At 41.6% G+C, this 23,988-nt stretch overlaps 2 pseudogenes; both read left to right on the plus strand.

Moving 5' to 3' along the window:
- The first annotated feature begins 18,434 nt into the window (after positions 1–18,434).
- LOC142840626 (transcription factor BTF3 pseudogene) overlaps positions 18,435–23,988 on the plus strand; it is a 42,927-nt pseudogene continuing 37,373 nt past the window's right edge.
- Positions 20,284–22,297, plus strand: LOC142841500 (uncharacterized; annotated as a pseudogene).

A 23,988-nucleotide genomic window follows, 5' to 3' on the forward strand; every position in this document is an offset into this window, starting at 1 on the left:
TGATAAGTGTGGAAGGTGAGTTATGGAATTGGTGTTATTTGATTCCTTTTGATGGAAGGTGACTTGGCACTGCACAGAGAAAGGCCTGAGGAGGGCGAGATGAGGGAGTGTGTGGAGACAGTGGAGATGTTTCAGAAGACAAGGGAGGGATGGAAGTGGATTGAAAGAGAGATGAAGCCATGCTGCAGTAATCAGTGGGAGAGCTGCCCTGTGCAGCCTTGTCTTGGAGAAGGCAGATAGCATCTGTATGCACTGTGCATTTTCCTTGTGGAGACATTGCTCTAACGTCTCTGGATTTGTCTGACCACATGGAGGCACAGTGCTTCCTTTTACTGACATCAGCTGTTCCACGTGTTTTTACACAGGATAGTTTGAATACCCAAACTAGTTATTGTAAAACTTAGTAATTTTCCTGAATATTTATGCCCCTAATATAAAAGCACCCATGTATGTAAAAGAAGCATTACTAAAACTCAAGGCCACCATCAAACCGCACACACTAATAGTAGGAGACTTCAACACTCCTCTCTCACCAATGGACAGGTCAATCAGACAGAAACCTAACAGAGAAATTAGAGAATTAATGGAGGTAAAGAATAAGTTGGACTTAACAGACATCTATATAATATTCCACCCAAATAGGAAAGAATATACCTTATTCTCTGCAGCTCATGGAACCTTCTCGAAAACTGATCACATACTCAGTAACAAAGCAAACTTCCACAGTTACAAAAAAATATTAGTAACCACCTGTGTCTTATCAGATCACCATGGATTAAAGTTAGAATTCAACAACAATGCTACCCCCAGAAAGCCTACAAACTCATGGAAACTGAACAGTCAACTACTGAACCATACCTGGATTAAGGAAGAAATAAAGAAAGAAATTAAAGTCTTCCTTGAATTCAATGAAAATAAAGAAACAACCTACTCAAACTTATGGGACACTATGAAAGCAGTCCTGAGAGGAAAGTTCATAGTACTAAGTGCCCACTTAAAGAAAACAGAAAAAGCACACATTGGAGACTTAACAGCCCACCTGAAAGCTCTAGAAAAAAAAGAAGCAGACTCACCTAGGAGGAGTAAAAGACTGGAAATAATCAAACTGAGGGCTGAAATCAACAAAATAGAAACACAGAAAACAATCCAAAGAATCAATGAAACAAAAAGCTGGTTCCTGGAGAAAATCAACAAGATTGATAAACCCCTATCCAAATTAATCAAATGGCAGAGAGAGAATATGCAAATTAATAAGATCAGAAATGAAAAGGGGGACATAACCACAGACACAGAGGAAATTCAGAGAATCGTTAGATCTTACTACAAAAGCCTGTATGCCACAAAACTGGAAAATGTAAAAGAAATGGACACTTTTGTAGATAAATACCATATACCAAAGTTAAACCAGGACCAGGTGAACAATCTAAATAGACCTGTTAGTCACAAAGAATTAGAAGCTGTTATCAAAAACCTCCCTACCAAAAAAAGCTCAGGACCAGATGGTTTCAATGCGGAATTCTACCAGAACTTCCAAGAAGACCTAATACCTATACTCCTTAATGTATTTCACAATATAGAAACAGAAGAGTCATTACCAAATTCCTTTTTTGAAGCTACAGTTACTCTTCCTCTACCAAAACCACACAAAGAGTCAACCAGGAAAGAGAATTTCAGGAAAATCTCACTCATGAACATCAACGCAAAAATCCTCAACAAAATACTGGCAAACCGAATCCAAGAACACATTAGAAAAATTATCCATTAAAAAAAAAGAAAAATTATCCATTAAGATCAAGTAGGCTTCATACCAGAGATGCAGGGCTGGTTCAACATGCAAAAATCTATCAATGTAATCCATCATATAAATAAACTGAAAGAAAAAAACCATATGATCATTTCATTAGATGCTGAAAAAGCATTTGACAAAATTTAACATCCCTTTATGATGAAAGTATTGGAGAGATTAGGGATACAAGGGTCATACCTAAATATAATAAAAGCTATACACAGCAAGCCGACAGCTGACATCAAATTAAATGGAGAGAAACTCAAAGCCATCCCACTAAACTCAGGAACACGTCAAAGCTGTCCACTCTTGCCATACCTCTTCAATATAGTGCTTGAAGTTCTAGCAATAGCAATAAAACAACATAATGGGAACAAGGGAATTCGAATTGGAAAGGAAGATGTTAAACTTTCGTTATTTGGAGATGAGATGATAGTGTACATAAGCGACCCCCAAAACTCCACCAAAGAATTTTACAGCTGATAAACACCTTTAATAATGTGGCCGGATACAAGATCAACTCCAAAAAATCAGTTGCCCTCCTATACACAAAGGATATGGAAGCAGAGAGAGAAATCAGAGAAGCTTCACCTTTCACGATAGCCAAAAATAGCATAAAATATCTTGGGGTAACTCTAACCAAGAAAGTGAAAGATCTATTTGACAAGAACTTTAAGACATTGAAGAAAGAAATTGAAGAGGATACCAGAAAACAGAAGGACCTCCCTTGCTCTTGGATTGGGAGGAACAACATAGTAAAAATGGCAATTCTACTGAAGGCAATTTATAGATTCAATGCAATCCCCATCAAGGTCCCATCAAAATTCTTCACAGATCTTGAGGAAAAAATAATCAACTTTATAAGGAAAAACAAAAAACCCAGGATAGCCAAAACAGTCCTATACAATAAAGGATATTCTGGAGGCATTACCATCCCTGAATTCAAACTCTATTACAAAGCTACAGTAATGAAAACAGTGTGGTACTGGCATAAAAACAGAGAAGTCGACCAATGGAATCATATAGAAGACCCGAATTTTAACCCACAAACCTATGAACAGCTCATTTTCAATAAAGGAGCTAAAAGTATACAATGGAAGAAAGAAAGCATCTTCAACAAATGGTGCTGGCACAACTGGATGTCAAGCTGTAGAAGAATGAAAATAGACCCATATCTATCACCATGCAAAAAAACTCAGTCCAAATGGATTAAAGACCTCAAGATCAGTCCGAATACACTGAACCTGATAGAAGAGAAAGTGGGAAGTACCCTACAACAGATGGGCACAGGAGATCGCTTCCTATATATAAGCCCAGCAGCACAGACATTAAGGGCAACATTGAGTAAATGGGACCTACTAAAACTGAGAAGCTTCTGTAAAGCAAAGGACACTGTCACTAAGACAAAAAGGGAACCTACTGACTGGGAGAAGATCTTCACCAACCCCGCAACAGACAAAGGTCTGATCTCCAAAATATATAGAGAACTCAAGAAACTAGACTGTAAAAGGCTAATCAACCCAATTAAAAACTGGGGCACTGAACTGAACAGAGAACAGAAGAAGTTCAAATGGCCAAAAGACACTTAAGGTCATGTTCAACCTCCTTAGCAATCAGGGAAATGCAAATCAAAACAACTGTGAGATATCATCTTACACCTGTCAGAATGGCTAAAGTCAAAAACACCAATGATAGCCTTTGCTGGAGAGGCTGTGGAGGAAGGGGTACCCTCATCCATTGCTGGTGGGAATGCAAACTTGTGCAACCACTTTGGAAATCAGTGTTTCGGTTTCTCAGGAAATTCGGGATCACCTACCCCTGGAGCCAGCAATACCACTCTTGGGAATAGACCCAAGAGATGCCCGATCATATGACAAAAGCATTTGTTCAACTATGTTCATAGCAGTATTATTTGTAATAGCCAGAACCTGGAAACAACCTAGATGCCCTTCAATGGAAGAATGGATGAAGAAAGTGTGGTATATATACACATTAGGGTACTACGCTGGGGTAAAAACAATGACTTCTCGAATTTTGCATGCAAATGGATGGAAATAGAAAACACTATCCTGCTTGAGGTAACCCAGACCCAAAAAGATGAACATGGAATGTACTCACTCATAATTGGTTTCTAGCCATAAATAAGGGTCACAGATTCTACAATTGGTGAACCTAAAGAAGCTAAATAAGAAGGTGAACCCAAGGAAAAACATATAGTTATCCTCTTGGCTATGAGAAGTAGACAAAATTGTCGGGGAGAAAATTGGGATCTTGGGGGTGCGGTGGGCTGGGGGTAAGGGGAGATGGGGAGAGAAAAGTGAGAAGTGGAGGATGGGGGGAACTTGGGGAAACAGGATGATTGGGATAAAGGAAGGTTGGATAGGGGAGCACGGAAGCACAATTCTTAGTTAAGGGAGCCACCTTAGGGTTGGCAAGAGACTTGAACCTAGAGTGGCTCCCAGAAGCCCAAGACGATGTCCCCAGTTAGTTCCTGGGACAGCTGAGAATAGGGAACCTGAAATGACCCTATCCTATAGCAATACTGATGAATATCTTGCATATCACCATAGAACCTTCATCTGGTGATAGATGGAGATAGAGACAGAGACAAAAACTTTTTTTTCCTTTTCTCAATAAAAAAAGAACACCTGAAAAAAAACTTAGTAATTTAACAACGTGTCAGCTGATGAATAATTTTCAGATGTAAAGTTTTCTGAGTACAACTGTAGCAGAATTTTCAAAAGAATAAGAATCTAACATTTGTCTAAAAAAAGTGAACAAAACATTTATTGTATTTTTGAAAGTGGTTATTCTACAGCATGTACTGCTCTTGGCAGGTTTACAGATGAAGCAAGTGAGTAGGTTTTAGGCAGAGTAAAGGTGAAATCAGTCTCTAGGTGCTGCAGCTACTGCTTGTCCCTATTCTTTCTCTAGAAGAAGACTTCCTTTAGAAATGTGTATTTTTGACAGGTGGGCATGGCGCAAATATTCACAAGACAGAGGCAGTGGGATATCTGAATGCAAGGCCAGCCTGTAATTCCAATCGCATATATCAACATTAGTCTGTCACATATGCAGGAACTTGTGACTGGTATTTAAAGCAGATATTATCACTAAAGACCCCCAAATTAGCACATGAGCAGTGTGATGCTATCATTTCACAGAGTGGGAAGCAGGGCTCAGAGCAGAACGTCTCCTTCTGTTTTCTCCTCACAGAAATTCCCAGCCTGTGTTTGGAAAATGGGTCCAGGACATCCTGGCTCAGGGAACCAAAGTTGCTGGGGCTAGAAGGTCCCACATCTCTCTGAATCTAGAAGAGTGTTTTTTAACCTGTAACATTTAACCTCTTCAGCAAACGTCTATCTCCAAAACTATTTCCATCATGATTCTGAACTGTAACAATATTACAGCGATGATGTAGCAACAGAAATAATTTTCTGGCTGGGATCAGCACAACATGAAGGACTGTATTAAGAGTCACGTCACAGCATTAGGCAGGCTGAGAACCACTGCTGTACAGACATCCAAACACACAATCTGGCTTCTCAGATATGTCTGGGATCCCTTCATCATTGTCCCCATACTCCTAGGGAGTCACAGCCCCACATCAGGACACACACACTCACATCTCTGTGCAAGGGGAACCCTGTTCTTCTTTCTCCGTCATTTCTATCTCCACACACTATGCTATATTTCCAAAGTTTCTTTTTTTATATCTTCATCACTCATTTTAAGGATGTATCTGATCTTTTGGCCAACCTTTTTCGTGTTTTGTGATTCTTTTGCAGGCTCTGTGTCATTTGCTCTGCACGCACAACCACAGACAGTACAACAGCAGCCTCCAGTCCCTTGTTGCTGACTTTTGAGGACGCTGGGCATGTAAGGTAGGTTTGCTGGCAGTAGACTTGTTCTCAGGAACATGATGTCCTTGCCAGAGTCTGGACTCGAGATTGCTCCAGCACTTAGATCTGCCCAGCATCTGACAGCCCTGTCCCACGCTCTTCACAAATGTGGTGGGAGCACATTTGGGGATATTTTAAAGTGGTCCCTAGACACTGTTATTGCCTCCCTGGCTGTGCAGGACATTCCCAGCTATATTCTTGATTTCTCTGGTAGCTGTTCAATGAGAATGCTATACCATGAAAAGAAGTCATTGGTGAATTTAAAAAGACACAGTATGGGGACTGGCGACGTAGCTCACGTGGTAGAATGATTGTCTAGAATGGAAATTGCTCTGTGTTCTTTGACACTCTGGGCATGTTCACCCTCACCTGTAATACCATCACTCAAGACGTAGAAGGAGGAGGAAAGAGATGTGAGAGTCATTACTGTTTATGTGAGTATGGCTCCCAGCACCCATGGCAGATAGCTCACAACTGCCTTTAACTCAAGCTCCATCAGGAGTCAATGCCTCTGACAATAAAGTGCATACCACAGACAGACATAATTAAAAGTAAAACTAAAATCTAAACAACAAAAAAAGGAGAATCAGCTCCAGGTCATTGAACCAAGGAGAAAACACAGTGAAATTTAAAATATATGAACATTATAATGGCTAATGGACTTTAACAGTCTACAGTCTTACAGGAGAGACGTTCAGTGGTTAAGAGTGCATTCTGTTCTTGCTAGGGACACAAGGTCTGTTTCCAGCATCCATTTCCAACATCTGTGATGGACCGTACCTCAGCTCCAGGAAGGTATGATCCCACCTGACCTCTGTAGGCACCGGAATTCATGAGTACATACACATAGGAATATACACAATGTAATTATTATTAAGTTATGTATATTTTCATATTATTTACAAATTAAAATAATTGTTGTGAAACATTAAAGAAAAATGCTCAAATGCCAGGCAATAATGAAAACAGTTTTTATCAGCTTTATGTGGCAAATGCGTGCACTTCCAGCTATTTGAACACTGGGGTTACAGGATCATTAGTGCTAAGAAGTTCCAGAACAGCCTAAATACAATAGAGAGGCCCTGACTTAAAATGAAAACCAAATAAAAACCAGAAATATCTCAGAAAATGCTAAATTTCTTAGAATAACAATCTTAGGATACATGGTTTTTCAAGAGATGTGTATCATTATAAAATAAATGTTTGCAGACAAAACAACTATAAAATTATTTAATTCTTTGGAATTAAACAATACATATGTGGAAAATGGAATGAAAATGTTACTGGGCTGAGAAGAAAACAGTAGCATTAAGAATGTGTTTACATTAAAATGAATACTTGAGCTGGGACAGTGTGGTAAGCTGGGAAGGCCGGCACTCTGAAGGCTGAGGAAGAAAGTTAAAGAGTCCCAGGCTGGACTGGGCTGCTCCGTGAGACTCTGCACTAAACACACAAAGTAGTTAGCGGGACTATAATCATTCCATTCACTGTGGGAAAATTTGAGCTTAGTTCTGGCATGGGAAGTCATCCTCTTTCCACCGGATGAGAGGCACAGCCCTGTGTGCCCCTGGCAGACACATTATAGATTACCATCCCCTAAATGGGGAAGTGACTTCTCCACCACTACATACAGCAAGGCGCACAGAAAATGGAGGCTGGGACTGTACTCACATAGCTCGTTCTCAGGAGATTTCGCTGCAGACAATCCTGTGTCTTAGGGGTCGGAAACAGCCCAGCGACAGACACAGGTTTTCTTATGGTACTACATGTGCTTTCCTGTGGTGTTTGAAATTTTGTGTCCAGGAAGGAAAGTACTTTAAAGTGTAAACTGAGAAAATACTTGTCCTCCAGCTGGTAAAAGCGGGGCTTAGGAGACAGCTAAATCAGTAAAGTGCTGGCCTTGTGGGTATGAGGCCCTGAGTTCCATTCCCAGAGAGCATCATCAAGAAAATGAAGCTAAACTACAGCAGGAAAAGTAGCAGGTGTGTCGGGAGATGCTTGTGTGTGAAGGTCGAGGTAAGCCCATCCCTGGAGTGTGCTGACGAGCTAACCCAGGTTGCCTTGTGTGTTCCAGGCCAGTGAGAAACCTTGTCTAAGAAAAACTTCAGGGGAATAGCGCCTGAGGTACAACACCAGAGGCTGTCTTCTGTCCCCTGACCACATGCATGTATGCATACAATTACAGAGACACACACACAGACACACACATATGCACACAGGCACACATCCACACACTGGATAAAGGATGTTTATACCTTCTGTACTTTAGAAGTAGTCATTGTGTTCTGATTCTGGGCAATGAAGTAGAAGGACAAATGGAATGTACTCTGATGTTCTGTGAATGCTTGTGTGCATGTGTGTGTGTGTGTGTTCGTGTTTACACACACAGCTCCACCATCTGTATCTAATGAGGCTGCTTTATGTTAACCTTAGACTGGGATTGGTCTCCAATCTCAGGTTTACATTTGATATACCTAAGATGTCAAGTTTTATGTGCCAGGAAAATATACTTAGGTGAAAAAACACTGCCTTATCTCCAGAGGAAAGGTCCCTTCAAGTCCAGGTCACAGGAAATGTTCCCTCCCACCCAACCATAGACTCCACTGGGCCCAAGACTCTCACTGATGTAGTTCCCACTATGGCCAGGAGGTGGCATTCAAACTACATGCCTACATTTATTTTCTTAAAAAGGGCTGATGTTTTATGGACCAGCAATGCGTTTTTAGTGTGTTTGGAAAGCTGGCACACATATAGAGCAGTTCCATTTATGGATTGCAGCAACTGTAGTGCTCCACAACTCACTTCATCCTCCCTGAGTGTAAAGTGGGCAGTGCACACGGGATACAGAGTGGTGCTCTGTAGAGAATATGAATGTGGTGGTCACCTTGAATCCCCTGACACTGGGATGGATGGATTTCCTAGACTTTCCCTCTCCTCTCCAGGAGGTTGTGGTACAGCCCCCAGATCGCTGCCTGCCAGGCAAGTTGTATCCTGGTCAGTCACTGCCATTGTATTGCACCATGCCTGCTGGGGAAATCCAAGAGCAACGTGGTGTTTGTGGTGCGGTTGCCAAGTACGCTTCCATGGTGTTTGTGATGTGTTTGCCATGTACTTTTCCATGAATATGGTCTGCATATGGTTTAGATGTAATATGTATTCACCCTTACGATTTAGACCAAGCTTGGGGTCTCTTCTCTGTTGCACGAAGGTCTACAAAGTATTTCCTTTGCCTCACCATCGTTTTGGAGCCACTAACTTGATACTGAAAGAGAAATTATCCCCTGAGCCGTACAAGAAGAGATAACACAGAAGAAAAGAGGCAGGAACCGCAAGTCCCTTGACAGCCACAGGACATTGTCTTAGCTACTGTTCTATTGCTGTGAAGAGGCGCTGTGCTGAAGGGAATTTACAGAACAAAGCATTAAATTGGGAGCTTGCTTTCAGTGTCAGAGGGTTAGTCCAGTACCATCACTGTGGGCAGCATGGCAGCAGGCAGCCTGGCAGGGCACTGAAGCAGTAACTGAGAGTTTACATCCGGATCACAGGAGGGGGCAGAGGGCTTTGAGACATCAGAACACACACCCAGTGACACGCCTCGTCCAATAGGGCCACACTTCCTAATCTTTCTTAAACCACCCACCATTGAAACATTAACCAGAGGAGCTTATGGGGACCATCCTCATTCAAACTACCACCGTCCTGTAAGGGATTTTCTCTCCCCATCAGCAGCTACAGAGGGAGAATTGGGGCTGGTTGAATACTCAAAACTGCATAGACTAGAATCTGTTCCAAGATGTCAGTCATTAATAGAAGAGACTACTGTGTGACATTTGGGGCGAGCAGGAAGCCATTCAAGTTACTTGTCTAAAATAATGTGCTCTTCAGAAGACAGTAGTCCCCTTTTGGCCCTCTTCATGGATACACCTGCATATACTGAAACTGTAAAGACCTTGAGCACACAGGAATTTACGAAACGCATCTGTCGTGGTCACTGTTCTATCACTGTGAAGAGACACCATGAGCAAGGCCACTCTTATCAAAGAAAGCATTCATGTGCCTTGCTTATAGTTTCAGAGGTTGGTCTGTTACCATCCCGGCAGGGAGCATGGTGGCACTCAGGCAGACATGGTGTTGGAGAAGTAGCTGAGAGTTCTATTACCTGATGCACAGGGAGAGAGACGTTGACACTGGGCCTGCCATGGGATTTTGAAATTCAAAGCCCACCCCCAGCGGCACACTTCTTCCAATGATGCCACATCTACTCCAACATGGACACCACACCACCTAAGCCTTCTCAAAGAGTGCCCCTCCCTGGAGACTAAGCATTCAAATACATGAGCCTATGGAGACCATTCTTATTCAAACCTCCACACCACCTCCAGACTCCAAGAGATTTGAGCTCTGTGTTTGCCAGGCGCATATCCCTGGGATTGTCTACGCTGTAACTAAGAGAACAAGAGCAGACGAAAAGCTTCCCTTTTATCCCACATTGATGCTCCCCCACTTTTCTACAAAGAGGATGTGTGAAATGTCTCTCTTTTATTCAGCATAATATGACCTTCTCCCCACTTTGTGCTCTTATAGGGGTAGCATAAACACAACTTGGCCAGTAAGGTTTCCCTTCCAATTCTAGAGTGGCTTCTAAGATACAGTCTGAGCCACTATAGCAGGATATCAGATGTGCACATAGCCAGACTTTGTGGAACTCATCAATTTCTCAGACATGCACAGAAAGGTGTTTTCTTCGGGTGCTTAGCAGACTTGGGGCAAAGGAAAACATCGTGCAACTTACTAAAACGGGAAACTCAGAGATTTGAATTGTCAAGATGCTTGAAAAAGCAGGCCCACTGGTAAAAGGAACTCTCCTTGGGCCATTTCTTATGAGTGGGCACAAATATCCACAGGGGAATTTCCTTTTGTAAGAAGCAGCTATAGAATGAGATGGTGGAGCATGCAGACATGGTACTACCATAATAAATTCCTAGTGCACTGTAGTAAGTTAACTATGTACATCACCCTTGGGGAGCTGGAGAGATAGATGGCTCATGGTAAGAAAAATAATCTGTTAAAATGGAGGCAGGTGGCCTGGTGGTAGTGGCACACACCTTTAATCCCAGCACTCCGGAGGCAGAGGCAGGTGGATCTCTGTGAGCTCAAGGCCAGCCTGGTCTACAAGAGCTAGTTCCAGGAGGGTTCCAAAGCTACAGAGACACCCTGTCTCAACCCCATCCCCCAGTGGAGGGAGGTAAAATCTGATGATTCATGTCATAATGGCAGGATCACAAGCTGTCTAGACAATTGTTCTATATCCATGAGAACTGGGGCTGCTGACGGGGATTCAAGGATCCATGAATACAGGGCAACAGAGAAATCAGTACACTCTGGTTCGTGGCATCTTTTAGCCATAATAGGAAAACTTTTGAGAAATTACATTTCCAGTGATTATCTCGCAAATGAGCTGAGGGTTTTTTTTTCCAGAATAGCAGTCCTTCACGTACAATATGGTACATAGAAGGACCTAACCCTAACCCTAACCTAACCCTAACACTAACCCTTGGGGAGCTGAACAGATAGATGGTTCATTAGTTAGGAGCGATACTTGTTTCCCCAGAGGAGCTGAGTACAAATCCCAGCACCCATGACAGGAAGCTCAGAACCTTGTGCAACTCCAGCCTCCGGGATCCAACACCACTGGGCACTGACATTCACATACATAGCACTCCTACCCAGAATTACAATAAATCTAAAGGCAAACACAAACAATGAAAATTAAAAAAGTTGTTGTCTGTCCTGTTGTATTTTGAAGAAAATTTTGTTTCTGTTCGTTAAAAAAAAAAAAGCCATTTAAAAAAAAATTTAAAAGATGTCATTTCGTGGTGATAAAATAATCTTATAAAAATGGAGTCAGGAGACATTTCATGATCCATGTAGGAACAGCAGGACTGTTTCCTATCACACACCCCAATCCAGAGCCCCTGCACATACAAACTCAGTGTCTCTATTGAGCTCTGACACTGCCAGCAGGTATTTTCCACTGTAAACATTGTGAGGCCTGCTACCACATAGCTCAGGGAAGTCCATGAATTCCAGAGCTTTCTGACATTCTTCAGAGGGCTGAACTACAAGCCTGCCTGTCACCTGGTGTGGAAGGAATACTGAGGCTCCTGCCTCGTTTTCCCCCTGCTTTTTCTTAATCTCTCTGCTGCTTCCTCTTGTGGAGGTTGTGTGGCAAGAGAGGCTGCTCATCTCAGCCACTGGGAGGACCAGACTCTCCCATAGCAGCAGCCACCTGGACACTTACCTGATCCTGCAAGAGCAGAGATGGAAGGCGCATTGTGAAACAATGCCTCAGGGTCAGAGTTCCCAAAGGAAAGGCTCTAGAAAATCTGGGGACATGGTCACCTCTATCTGAGCAGTGTGGACAGCAGGAGAAGAGGGACTGCTTCCTTAGGCAGTAGGAAAATTCATAGTTTTAACAAGAATTCATTGTACATATTTAGTGTGCTGGTATGTAGTGCGTTCATTCCAGGGAATGAGTGTGAGGCTCAGACGACAATTTACCAGCTTTGGCTCTTATCGTCCACCAAGCAGGTTCCAGGCATTGAACTTGTTGGGCTGGGCTGCAAGCACCTTTGCCTGGTGAGCCCTCAGATGGGCCAAGAATTCCATAGTCTTGGTACTTCTGTGTGCATGTCCCAACCCTGCCATAAAAGAATGCATGTATGTTTCCAATTGGCCAAAATATGCAAGTCACGAAATTGTAGTAGATGTTAGTCTTTGTTCTTGTAGTGTTAGAAAGTAGAATTGCTTTTCATTTTCTCTAATTTCCATATGTATTCCATAGTTTATATTGATGCCCCAACATATGTCTTGGGGTAATTCTGGACTTCATACTCTAGAAGGGAAAGCTTAATGACTGAGTTGTCTCTATGCTACACCCACTTAAATGGAAAATGTGACAGAGGAAAACCCCATACATTGCTGGAGGAGAAATTCCATGTACTTCCTATGTAGAAAAACTAGGCAACATTGACCAACAGTCAGATGTGAAGCTTCCACAGCTACCACAGTCACAGGTACTAAGGAGAGAGTCGCAGGGATGATGTACACATGAGAAAACATGCACAAAATGGTCGCACAGCATAGCTACACATGTCCAAGTGGTCCCAGATGACCTGACCCCAGAAACCTCAGAAATCCTCTCTGGAATGGAAAGTTGTAGTCTGTATATTAATCTATGGGTTCTTTGGCAGCTACGTACACGCTAACACTCAGTTGTATTGCATAATTCTCTAACCATCCCCAGATGTTGGGATCCTAAGGGCACTGATCTCCCTGAGGGCTCTGAGTCAGTGGACCCTGGCACTGCCCTCTGATGCCCCAACCTTGCCTATAAGGAAACTCCATAGTTGCCTTGAAGTCCTGCAACTCACATTTTGATCACCAGATGGCGCTTGGCTCTATTCTTTAAAGGCTACTTTTTCACTGAAAAAGGAAATGTTTTTTATGAACGGAAAAAAAATATATTCCTCAAAATAGGCAACAAAATAATAAGTACCAAAACACCATGATTCTCTTTGTGTATTGTGAATTATACAAGATTGAGTGAAGGTACACACACATTCAAACACACACACACACACACACACACACACACACACGCACACTTCCTTCAGCCACGTCATCAATTTATTTCTGTGAATTAGTAGTTTATTGTGTGCCAGGCATCATCAATCTAACCCCACATATACCTGTCTCACACAATTCCTTTTTTCCCTCTTTTGATCTGCTCAAGTGGATTACCATGGAAACCATTCAAAGAGACTGCTTTAAACTGTCTGGTCCACAAAGAAAAACAAATGCTGCCTTGGAAACCAAGGAAAATTTGGCCCATCCTTCCCATTGTGCTCGCTATCAGGCCCTACCCTGCTCCTGGTTATATCTCCCTTACAGAGGGGAGGGAGGATAAACCTTGTGTGGTGCCTGTCTTGGAAGCTATCCTGGGTGAGGAGTAGATTTTTTTCTGATTCTGCTTTCCATGTGATAGTACAGTTACCATGTCTCCATACTTAACCAAGTATGGATGATCTATAAGAAAGCAATTTGTTTAAGGGGGACATTGAGGTGACACCAAACACACGACTTCCCTTTCCCACACTGTGTGACTAGAACCAGAGCCACAGGACTCAGAGAGGAAGAGGAACCACGTCTTCAAAGACAAAGACAGGCAGAGGGTCCAGTCTGAGCATGTAACTCTCCTGATTTCAGGAAATGCTCACCGCAGGTTTCTCACATAGCAGTCACCTCCTCTCAGCTCTCTAAGTGGGTAGTCTGTGAGCAAAGAGACACTCTTCTCCATTGCTAGAGAGAATGCAACTGTTCTCCAAGCCTATGGATGGATCTTATGCTAGTGAAAACCACAAGTGTGCATTTTGTGGACCAGGGATCTTTCTTCTAAGGATCCATCCCAAAGAACACAGAAGGGGACACAAAGACTGTCAGAGCAACAATGTAGAACTCCAAGAGCAGAAGTATGAAAATCATCTGTGGGAAGGAGAGAGTGACGGCATGATCTCAGGTGTATCTATGACTGAAATGACGAGGTATGCATGTGCTTAGCCAGGTATGATGGTATGCATCTATGATGCCAACAGGCTGATGGTAAAGACAAGAGAATAGTCGTTTTGATGCTATCATGAGCTACGTAGTGAGTTCATGTTTTACCTGACTTATATACTGAGATTCTATCTCAAAACAAACAAAATAAATTTTAAGAAGGCAACATGAACTCCATGATTATAATTATAGAGTGATCTCCAGGACATATTGTGATTACACAATATAAGGTGACGAAATGAGGCCAGTGTTATCTGCCTAATGTTTTCCTCACAGTTACATGTGGCACATGGAAGTTAATAAATTATATAACCCTATTTAAAATGAATAAAGTCAGCTTTTAACAAACAAAATTTAACCATAATTATAAGTGTCACCCTTAGCACTGCTCAGATTTCTGGTGGCCAACAGCCACAGACAGCTAGTGCTTCCTGGGCTGGGCAGTGCAGATCCAGAGCATTTTCATCAATTCAGAAAGGTGCATTGGGAACAGAGAGTGCACACCTTTATTGTGAGTAGGAGAATTGATAAAATATGTATGCTTGTGCTTTGAAACACTGGATAGTTGAGCACCCCCGAAGAAAAGAAAATGATCTCCTATAGAGTGCCCTGGAAGAAACCATGACAGAGGTTGACATTTATGCTCTCGAAGATGCTGAAGTACTCATTCCGTGCACCAATTCCAATCAACTACTTATCACCAAAAACTCTATTGCTCAGATTGAGTACACTAAAAACACTGCCCCCTCAAAGATGGCTGGGGAAAGTGGCTGATTACAGATTTGGGGCCAGGAATGCAATAGATAAGTGCACAGTGACCTATCGCATCAGGAAGAATTTGTAAAAGACTAAGAAGTCTTTGTTAAAATGGAGATCTTCACGTGAGTGCAGCAAGTCAGACTTATCAGGAAGATGTGGAATATTTTCTCTTACAGATAGAATTAAAGACCAGACGTGATAGTAGTAGCCAAACCTATGATTGTTTAACATATATGAGTTTAATTGGAGTTACCTGACAAAAGAGATGATGCTCTTCCCAGAAGCCATGGATTATTAAAAAGCCCAGTGCCAAGTGTGGAACACCCCCTCCAGCTGTTGGTCAGGGCTGTTCCAGTGATCCCCCAAAACAATACAGGTCATTGTATTGTTTTGATCATGATTCCTATTGTCATTGCTCTTGATTCCTATTGCTTAAGACACCACACACGTTGGCCACAGGGTATGGAGAAATTAAGTTGACACTGACCAGAAACCTTCCTTCATACTACCTAGCTTTCCTATTACCAGAAGATACTACCAGGCTATTGAGGGGAGGAAACTCGTCAATGTTCTTATTCCTCTGTGAACTACAATAATGGCCAGCATGACAAGATATACCCATGGGTCAACAGTGGCATGAATATCACAAAGGTAACCAAGTAACTTTATGTTTCAATTTAAGGCCCATTCCACAGGAGGAAACAGTTGCCTAGTACTGTAAATCTGATCATGATCCCATGGTTGGCGAGTTCAGAGGTCCCAGAGGTAAAACTACTACCACTCCCACTACCACCACCAGTAACACCACCACCATCACCACTACCACCACCATCACCACCACTACTACTACCACCACCATTACCACCATCACAACCACCACCACCACCACTACCACTACCAACACCATTACCACCAACACCAACACCAATACCACCACCACTATCACTACCAACACCATTACCACCAAGACCAACACCAATACCACCACAACTATCACTACTACTACCTTTACCACTTGTACCATTACTCCTCCTCCTCCTCCTCTGGTAGGTGAACATTGTATGACACTTCCAGGTGTCACTAAGATGAGCAAGTATTTCTGGAGAGATGAGAGAAGCTTCTACATCAACTGATATGTGTTATTAAATCACCAAGTTTCACGATAAAGGGTCATTGGGTTTACAAACCATCCAGGGAATGTCTCAGAAACACAAGAAACAACTGATATCAGAAAACAGCACCACTATGTGACCAGTAGGATCAAAACCTAGTGCCATTGTTCTTGATGTCTCAGCAGTCCTCATTGTCCACTATGTTCAGCGAGTCCGGTTTTATCCCATGCTTTTTCAGACCCAGTCCAGCTGGCCTTGGTGAGTTCTCCATAGAACATTCTCATTGTCTCAGTGTGTGGGTGCACCCCTTGCTGTCCTGAGTTCCTTGCCTGTGCTCTCTTCACCTTCTGCTCCTGATTTGGACCTTGGGGTTTCAGTCCAGTGCTCCAATGTGGAACTCTGTCTCTGTCTCCTTTCATCGCCTGATAAAGGTTAATATCCAGGAGGATGACTATATGCTTTTCTTTTCATTCACCTTCTTATTTAGCTTCTGTAGGATCACGAATAATAGGGTCAATGTCCTTTATTTATGTCTAGAAACCAATTGTGAGTGAGTACATCAGGAGACCGCTTCCTACGTATAACCCCAGCAGCATAGACATTAAGGGCATCATTGAATAAATGGGACCTCCCGAGACTGAGAAGCTTCTGTAAAGCAAAGACACGGTCACTAAGACAAAGAGGCAACCTACTGACTGGGAGAAGATCTTCACCAACCCCGCAACAGACAAAGGTATGATCTCCAAAATATATAAAGAACTCAAGAAACTAGATTGTAAAAGGCTAATCAACCCAATTATATAATGGGTCACTGAGCTGAACAGAGAATTCTCAACAGAAGAAGGTCAAATGGCCAAAAGACACTTAAGGTCATTCTCAACTTCCTTAGCAATCAGGGAAATGCAAATCAAGACAACTTTAAGATACCATCTTACACCTGTCAGGATGGCTAAAATCAAAAACAAAAATGATAGCCTTTGCTGGAGAGGTTGTGGTGAAAGGGGTACACTCATCCATTGCTGGTGGGAATGCAAACCTGTGCAACCACTTTGGAAAACAGTGTGGCGGTTTCTCAGGAAATTCAAGATCAACCTACCCCTGGACCCAGCAATACCACTCTTGGGAATATACCCAAGAGATGCCCTATCATACAACAAAAGTATATGATCTACTATGTTCATAACAGTATTGTTTGTAATAGCAAGAACCTGGAAACAACCTAGATGCCCTTCAATGGAAGAATGGATGAAGAGTGTATGGAATATATACGTATTAGAGTACTACTCAGCAGTAAAAAACTATGACTTCTTGAATCTTCTGTTTAATCCTAACGCTCTTAATATTACTTCTCATCATGTAGTTTCTATACCAGCTTTCCCTGATGGATCCATAAGACAGAAACTCATGTTCTTGTCCTCTTCATAGTCCCAAGTCCTATCTGTGGGAACACAGATTAAGCACTGATTTCCATGATGATTTTCCCCATAATCTCTTCTGCTCTGTGTCATTTCCACACTCCTTGACTTTGCTCTGGTAACACAAGTTCATTCACTGGCTTTCTCTGCCATGTACCATAAGAACAGATCTTGCACCAGTGCCTTGATATGATACCTACTTCTCAATACACACATTGCTTAGCCATTTTCCTACTGCAAAAACCTCAGCTGTCAGAGTTATCCCCATGTCCCCAGTCCTACTTCTGATGACACAGTTATGTAACTGCCTTGCCTTGTGAGTGCCCCTATTCCATATACACCTACTTTATCTCCAAATACAAAGCCCTAGACCTGAATGCAGATTCAGTACTCAGTTTTCCTCATGACATTCAACTTATACTCTGCTATCTCTGGACTAGCCAACTGTACAATGGCTTTGCATGGGAGTTTTCCAAGAATACCAATTCACAGCCTCAAAACCACACCTCTAACCCAACCAGTAGTCATGCAATTCCTACATCAGATTTCATCAAATCCAAATTCATCTGATCCATCTCTACACTTCAGTTCAACCCCGTGTTTGCAGGAATCTAACACATGATTGGCTCGGGACAAAAGACAGATACCACAAGAGAACTGAAGGAGACTTTGAAAGGACAAACACGACCCATACCCATTCAAACCAGACCATATGCCAGTATTATTAACTGTTTAGCAGACACAAAAAGTCTCCACTAACGAAGAAGATATTTGCAATTGATACTTGCTGGAAAAAGAAGATCAGAGCTGCCACTGTGCGTCCCTGCATGTGTGCGCATTACCTCAGCTGATCCGCCTGAGACCCCCTGAGTGCAAACCCTAGTCCCCCACGCGGCCCCATTTCCACTCTGAGAAGATGAAAGAAACGATCATGAACCAGGAAAAACTGGCAGAGCTGCAGGCAAAAGTGCGCATTGGTGGGAAAGGAACTGCTTGCAGAAAGAAGAAGGTGGTTCACAGAACAGCCACAGCAGATGATAAAAAACTGCAGTTCTCTTTAAAGAAGTTCTCTGCTATTGAAGAGGTGAACATGTTCACAAACCAAGGAACAGTGATCCATTTTAACAACCCTAAAGTTCAGGCGTCTCTGGTAGCAAACACCTTCACCTTTACAGGCCACGCCAAGACAAAGCAACTGACAGAAATGCTTCTCAGCATTCTAAACCAGCTTGGGGCAGACATTCTGACTAGTTTAAGGAGACTGGCTGAAGCTCTGTCCAAACAATCTGTGGATGGAAAAGCACCCCTTGCTACTGGAGAGGATGATGATGATGAAGTCCCAGACCTGGTAGAGAATTTTGATGAGGCTTCTAAGAATGAGGCAAACTGAACGGAGGCGACTTCTGAAGAACTGACACTTGCAGAAGTTACAGGAGCTGCTATTTTATATCATTGCTGCTTTTAAAAGGTCTTTTGTTTATGGATCTGATCAAATCTAGATCGCTAATATTTTTAAGCCCAAGCCCCTTGGACACTGCAGCTCTTTTCAGTTTTTGCTTAAATACAATTCATTCTTTGCAGCAAATTAAGCTGAAGAAGCCTGGGAATAAAGTTTGGAAAAGGGTTAATAAAATTCTTTGCCTAGAAAAAAATCAAAAGAAAATCAGTTTTGTTCAATGGAATATAACTGGGAATACTCAATACATTCCAGTGTAGGCTTCATAACTAGAAGTAGCTGGCCAATGCAAACCTTATGCCATGTGTTCATTTTGGATTTTCGTCTTTCTAGTATTAAGATTTTTTTTCAGAGGGACAGAGAAAGCAAAGACTGAACAAGTGGGCAGGTAGAGATGTGGGAAACAAAGGGAGTAGAAAACGTTGTTGAAGGGAGAAATCATGATAAATTTATTCTATTAGAATTTTTTCAAATTAATCCTAGATTAATTTATACCTTTTATAGATTATTTATATCTCTAAAGGTTTGTACATATGAGAGGGGCATTAACAACTCTGGCCCTTTAAGACTATATGTCTTGACTCTGGTTCTTTGCTCATAATGTGACATTCATCTCTGGTAGCTACGGAAACAAGAATTTTTTAAAGTCACTCTCTCATACTGGGCAGTCACAAGCATTTGGCCTTCATAGAAGGGAAGAAAGGCAAGTATTTTATGTTTTCTAGATGGTTTTTGTTAAAAGCTTTCAATTTCAGGAGACATAGAAGGTCAAAGAAGTCAATGACCTAAGATTCAACTCTTCGTTGATATCATTTCTATGTAAGTAAATCCTACTGAATATAAGCACTGGAAATCCCTGTGTAGCTGTGAAGCCTCTGTAGCCTGTATTGACCTCTATACATTTGCAGTTTTTTGAAAGTGAGTATGTGAATTAGACTTTCTGTGTTTTTTTTTCTGTTTATATAATGGGGTAATGATTGTGTGGATCTCATTGGAGGGTCAGGACTATCAGATGGGCTAATATCCCTGAAGAGTATAAATGAGGCTTCAACTAAGCAAAGCAGAGGAAGGGGTTGGTTTGTGTGAACCAGAGGTTGATGGTGAGACACCATTCTGAGCTGAAATATCTGCCTAACAGAACTTCTTTTACTGAAGGTGATTCAACTCTTGTGTGACTCCCTGTCTGTTCAACATTTCCTGCTATTAGGAAGATATTTATGATCTCGACATTTCTCAAATGGATCTCTTCCTCCTTGATAAACAAAGGTAAAAGCTTAAGATGAGCTTCATGGAGGGTTTCAAATTGGATCTTTATGAAGAATAAGCACCTCTTCCATAGGTTTCAGACATGGGCATCTTGCCATGCTAGCTCATTTGTCTTGCACAACAGAATTTTCCACCCTGATTCTGGTTGTGCTTCAAAACTCACTGATTCTGACATCCAAAGTCTCATATCTGCCTTAACAAGGATAGGGCATGGGTAGGGTGTTAATCAATTCATACTAGATTTTAAAGTCACCTTGCTGATATGACTTCCCAATTCAGTAGAGCTACTTCCTTCACCCTGTTAGGAAGTACATTCCACAGACAATGTGGAATAGTGGGAAGCTGGTAGGGAAATTTTTGTGGCAAGGAGGTACAGTTTGTAGTGCACTCAAACCTTCCGCATTGGAGGTGGCAATGTTATCATGTACATGCCTGAACTTTATTTATGCTCAAGAACACAGTGACATCCTTCAGGGCATAGTTATTCATGAACATTAACCCTACATCCAAAGATAGGAACCAATAAGTGATCTAAATAAATTGGTGCATACAGTAAATGTATAGTACTAATTTGGTGCTGGAGAAGATAGTTTCTCACATAAGACAATTGGGATACTTCACATTCAGCAATGAAATGAAGGTAATTTTCTAATGTGTATGTTTGAGTAAGTCATGAGAAATGATTGAAATATTCATGAGGGCTCATGTTTCACATACAGATTTTAATTTTGGTCACATAATAATAATTCAGGTTTTCCAATATGTTTTCCGATAACACATACGCTAGCATACGCATGTAGAAATATAGCAGACAATATAGGTGAATTATATTTGTGTAAGTTCACTACCATAATTTATAGATATTTGTGCATTCTTCTGCTTATACCTCTCATTTAAGCTATTTATCTTATTTATGTATTGTAAACACTGCTTAATTAAACATCATTTAACATGTGTTGTAAATTATTGAGTATTAATTCCAAGCATTAACATGTTTAGTTAACAAATTTGCACATTTCAGCATTTGATAGATATAGTGAAATTGCTAATCAAAACCTCATATAGAGGGAACTTTGGCCATAGGTATATTACTTGAATACAACTTTTTGTGACAGCAAGGACAAGGTATGAGAACTTATTGCTCTGTAAACCATGACTCATTTTGTTTTCCACTGTCCCTTGTGTTCCTGACATGACTATATACTTGTTCAATTTCATCTTCAGACTTGCCAATGCGAAGCAGTACCTCTTCAAGTTTAGTGGCCTCCTTTGCAGCCTATCAGCCTTGGTGTTTCAGATAATCATCTCAAGCAGCCAATTCTGGCACCTCTGGGAATTCAACGACAAGCTTGTGCAATTCGTGTCTTTTGGCCTGTGGTAAGCTTACTACCCTCAAGAATTTAATATTTCAGGCACTGTAACCAAAATTTTGGTGGAAACCCCTTTCAATTCCACGTGGACCATTTCACCTGAATTTCAGTATGCACAGACCCTGATCATGTGGTCTGTTACGATGAAGCCTGTAGTTCTGATTTTCATTGCAATCGCCATTAATATTGGCTGCATGAAAGACCCATTTATTGAGATGCGGTTATATTGCTACAAGGTTGCTGCCTTAGTTTTGTGTGTTAGCAGCATCTTCACATTTGTTTCTGTGAGCTGGAACCACTTTGCAGATCATTATGGCCAAACCACTTTTGACTTTCCACCTGACTTTCCGGTTAAAAAAGAAGACTTAATAAGCAAACACTATACTGTTGTGTTCCCAATAGGGGTACTGATTGCCACCATGTCACTGTTTGGTGTTATCTTCTTTCTCTTTGAGATAAACTCTTTGAAACTAAAGAATCAGGTGAAGGCCAAGTGTGCTTCCATAGTGGCCGATCAAGAGATATGAAGTGAGAACTACATTTGCAACATCTGTCAGAAGGTTCCTAGAAGAAAGTTCCTATTCATATAAATACTCTTGTAGTTCTCAACTCGTTCTAAATAAAGCATCAACTTTATTTTCTTGGTCTGTCTAAATGACTTCCTCCTCTGTCTAACCTGTTTCTTTCTTTGGGTATCTTCGTATCCTAATCTCTGAAGGCCACGATCATGGGTTCAGATATTTCCGACAGGCAGGAGCATGGAAAAGGAATGGTGAAATGCATGCTGCAAAGATATTGATCACAGGATAAATATCAAGTGAAAGAAGGTTTGTAAGGAAGCTGACACATAAACAGAAAAGTAAACACAATTCTGTCTGGAGACAGTCTGAAACTCAGGTCTCCTGAAGGGAGAGCTGGACTTCATAGTGTTAGATCTGCAAATAGTTTGTTCCCTTGTCATGTAGTAGGAAGACTATGCTGTACACTGGACAGTCATGCATATCTTTCTGTTTGTGAGTATCACAAATTGCTGAGCATTCCCTGTGTGATCTGATAGAAAATATGGTGTAAAGATCAGAGGGCTGCTTGTCCGAGTTGTTTTTCTTGTTTTTACCTTCTGAACCACTGGGTTCAAACCCACATTAAGCTTGGTGGCAATCTTACATAGCTACTGGGCAATCTCGCTAACTTCAAATATACCCCACTTCACATTTAGGATATCCCATGCTTGGCATCCATAGGATGTAGGCCATTTTATAAAGTACAAGAAATTTGCTTGCAAATGGGTAGAACTAGAAAAGTTCATCCTAGAGTGAGGTAACCCAGACCCAGATAGACAATTATATTATGTACTCACGTATAAGTTAATATTAGCTGTAAGGTAACCATGATGCAATCACAGGCCCAGAGAGGATAACCATGCTACAATCACAGGCTCAGAGAGAAGCTAATTAACAAGGGGTCACAATGGGGCTTGAGAATCTCACTGTGAAAGCATAATAGAATAGACATCACTGATGGATGGGATAGGGGTCTAGATGGGGGCAAGGAATGACAACAGTATGGATCAGGTGAGGGTAAAATGGAGAGAGAGGTACTGAGCGAGACAACTGGCTTCTGGGACATCTCTGGGATGAGCTATAAACCTAGTAAAATGAAAATTCCCAGCAATCTAACCCATTCCTCTCCATCATGCCTTGTACTCCATCCACTCTTCCTCCTCTGTTTCTCTTCAGAAAAGGGTGGGACTCCCATGGTTTTCAGTCAATCAAGGAATATCAAGTTGCAATGAGACTAGGCATCTCCTGTTTCATTTAGGCTGGATGAGGTAATCTGGTAGGCAGAAAGGGTCCCCAAAGTAGGCAACAGCATCAGAGATAGCCCCTGTTGCCATTGTTAGGAGTCCCACAAGTAGACCAATCTACATGGCTGTAACACACACACATACACACTCATATATAAGTACACAGAAGGCCTAGGGTTCCTGTTTTTCCTTGTTAGATTTACATATCTTTATTCACCAGGGCAATTTCTAACAATCAAGACCTATTTCCTGTATCTCTGCTACTATATGGATTCCCTGCTTAATCCCATTAAAGCCAGGCCTACCAGAATAATCTGCAATCCTCAAATCCTGACTGTGGACGAGTATATTATAATTTGGAATTCCCTGTTGCTTTTGACCATATCTTACTCTTCTTTTTAATCCTTTTTTGCATAATAGTTCAGGTTTAATAATTAAAGCAATAATGAAATAAGAACAATGACAAATGACCAGAAGAGGTTAAGCAGCTTGTGCCACAGAA

The sequence above is a fragment of the Microtus pennsylvanicus genome, chromosome X (genome assembly GCF_037038515.1).
Source record: "Microtus pennsylvanicus isolate mMicPen1 chromosome X, mMicPen1.hap1, whole genome shotgun sequence".
In the NCBI taxonomy this organism is placed as follows: Eukaryota; Metazoa; Chordata; class Mammalia; order Rodentia; family Cricetidae; genus Microtus; species Microtus pennsylvanicus.